The sequence below is a fragment of the Rhopilema esculentum genome, chromosome 11 (genome assembly GCF_057945365.1).
Source record: "Rhopilema esculentum isolate cy_ngs chromosome 11, ASM5794536v1, whole genome shotgun sequence".
Lineage (NCBI taxonomy): Eukaryota > Metazoa > Cnidaria > Scyphozoa > Rhizostomeae > Rhizostomatidae > Rhopilema > Rhopilema esculentum.
The window spans coordinates 8,164,870-8,168,144 of record NC_142825.1 but is presented as its reverse complement, the minus strand read 5'-3'; positions in this window follow the sequence as shown (position 1 = coordinate 8,168,144).

Below are 3,275 nucleotides of genomic sequence, written 5' to 3'. Positions count from 1 at the left end.
TTTGTTAAATATTAGATTGCAATGATAATAATAATACCAGTTCTAACAATTAATGATAAGTGATAAGTACTGAAAATATTTAATAAGGGAAAGGGTAGTGTTGAAATTTTAACTTTCAAATATTTAAGTTAGCTAATTAAGTTTTATAATAAATACATGATAAATTCACCTTCAATTGTGAATATATTTATTATTAAAACAATCAAACAGCAGCCAATCCTTGTGAACAATCTTACATAAACTCAAATAATTAAACTTTCGGATTAGTCAGTATAAAGATTCAAATTTATCATAGCATAAGTTTTCTATTTTTGTTACTCTCGGCAATTTTCAATAACTTGACCAGTGATACTAAAATTTAGATTAATCAATGTTCAAAAAGAAAAAACAGTATAATTTTAAATATCTTTCTTAACACTAAGCAGCAAAGTTAAGGTTTGTAAGGGCCATATTATTTTATTATTTCTAGTGTAAAGTATTTTTATAATTAACTCATTACATCCAAGCATTTTTTTATTTGAATACTTAAATACTTCTTTCTTTTCTTCAACTCTTTTCTTGCCCAATGACGTTTCGGGGTTATTCGGTTTTCAAAAATCTTCCCTATAAATCGATTTCAAAACATTTTACATTTGGTATCAACATAATTAACTTGTATCATCCCTTTTTCATGCTCTAACGTACTTATGCTTTTTGCAAATATTTCTATGCTTTTGGCTTTTCCAAAATTTTTCCTTTATTTGATTTTTCCAAAAATGTTGCCCCCGCACTCAATTTTCCCAAAAATTTATACAATCCCTTGCTAAAGACTAAATTTGTAAGCCCGAGCAAAATCAAAATATTTTGAGAAGGCATTTCACGTGTAAAATATTTTAATTTCGCGTCCATTCGATACTCGAAAATCCGCATTTCTATCGAATTGTTTTTTCACAACATCAAAATATTTCTGGAAAGGTATTTTCCTGTGCTTAAATTGTTCCCCTAAGTTTTGAATTTCTAATTGGCAGTTTATCTTCTGCAAGTTTTTCACATTTGAAATAATTTATCCATACCCTAGAATAATGTAAAACCGAAGGCCAACCAAACTGTTTGCTGTAAAATGGAAAAACTAGGTACTTCTACCCTGTATTCTGTCTTCTCCGTTTTTATAGTAAATTTTTAAATCAGTCTCTATTAATGATATGTGTATATTGTTTGTAATTATTGATATCGATTTTTGAGTTTATTGCCTTTTTTGTTTTAAGTAGCCCTTTTTTATTTATTTAATTTGTACATTTCGTGATGGACTGCCGACGCTTAGGCTCTTTTCGTCCATTTGCTGCCAAATTTCCCCTCGTCCATAACACTGCAACGGGACAATTTTTCTGTGTGCTTGGCACGTACCGGGCAATGACGAGAAATGCTGGGTGGCGCGTAGACGTTGTGAACAGTGGCCTTACTAGTCAAGTTATCAAAGTTGCTGGTAGGTAGGCTTTGGTGGTCTTGGTCAACGGGTCTGCAACACCTCTCACATCTCACACCGATCAAACTGCAAGGAGTGCGCATTTTAGCACTGTTTACAAAAATTTTGGAATTTTTCCCCTAAAAGCAGTGTTGATCTTTAGGCCGGTTAGGTTGTATGCTTTAGGTTTGCAGGGCAGTGCCCCCAGTAAGCCAATGGTGTCTTGTGGCAACGGGGAGAAATGGTGCAATATGATTTACCCCTCAGAAATAGGCTAGGTTAGGCCTTAGGAGATGAGTTTTGATACTGGTTCTTTGTTGTACAATATACTTGTTAAGATGACGGGCAGTTGAAGAGATGGTGTAGGAGAAAAATAAGTGCTCTCACCTAAGGGATAAAGAGCAAACCTGGAGAGATGGTAAGATAGATGAAGCGGAGCATGACTGGCTGGGGCTCATCAGGATCTTGCAGTGCAGGTAGGGCGTTGGGGCACTCCGTGGGAGAGGCCCAGCATGGCGGGGCGGGGTGGGGGACCCTTTATACTTGTAAAAAAATTTTCGAAGAAAAATTTTGAACCTTCCCCCTGTGTTTTCTCTCGGAGTGCAGACTGTCCCCCTACTTTTCATCTTGGAGACGAGCATATCCCCCTGACTTTTCAGTCGGAGGCCAGCCTGCTGACTCCGTTGGTATCCCCCGGTAAGCGGTCTTCCCCAGCTCCGGTTATCCGGAGCCGGGGACTACCGCCCACCGGGAAGCGCATGCGCCTGTTCGAATCCAAGCTCTTTGTTCTCCCCTTTTGAATGGCCCCATTGTTTTCGCAATTCCCATTGTTTCGCATTGTTCCATTGTCCATCTATTGTTTCCATTGTTCTTCTCTCCATGTGATTGTCGCTTGAATTTTCTGGTGGAAAAATAGCGCTTGAGCCGGGATTCGAACCCACGACCTTGTGACCTTTGACATTAGCAGTCACCCACTAATACCACTGGGCCACACGGTCGCTTGGATAACGAAGGTAACAAATGCTAGTATATTTTACTTGGATATAGATTGCAAACAAAATACTACGACAACCCTACAACGTAAAAAGTTTGAAGAAAACGATTTAACCTTTCGGCTAATTTCTTCAAAATAAATATTATATTTTTTTTCACTTACAGCTCTATCTTGCAAGTTTTAAAGATTTCGGTTTAAAGAATCGAGTTTAAAGATTTTGAAATGAACAATTTTCCAAAACTGGCAGACAAACTTGCGTATTTGTAACGTTTATATAATAGTCACAAAAGCTGTTTAAGTGGAAAAAGAAGCTAAGTACTCGACACAAGAAGAAGAAAATATTTTTGAAGCAAAACGAAAACGAAGAATTGACTCGAACCTTTGACCTTTACCTCTTGACTTTTGAGGACCAACGCCCGATACAGACAGTAAATCTTAGAATTGAACATATAAATTTGCGAAAAAGGTGCCGTGCATGTACTGTCAAAAGTGGCCAAAATGTTTCGAGTTCACGATGACATACAGAACTTTTAATATTTCAATATTCACAACAAAAACAAAGCTATGTTCATTATCATTCTAGTTTTTATGTAAGAAGAATTGAGTACACTATGTAGTGGGTCGAGGGGAACGCATGCATATACATATATTTGGTCAAAATGACATTTATCATGGGCAAAAATGTTGTTGAAATCGGCATGGCAGATTGGGGGCTTATCAAAGATTTCAATCTCAAGGTTGTGGGCTAAATCTAGAGGGAGGGGGGAGGGCAATTCCGAGATACACAAAGCGTAAAACTATAGCTACCAATCAATAAAGAAACAAACACTTGAATAAATG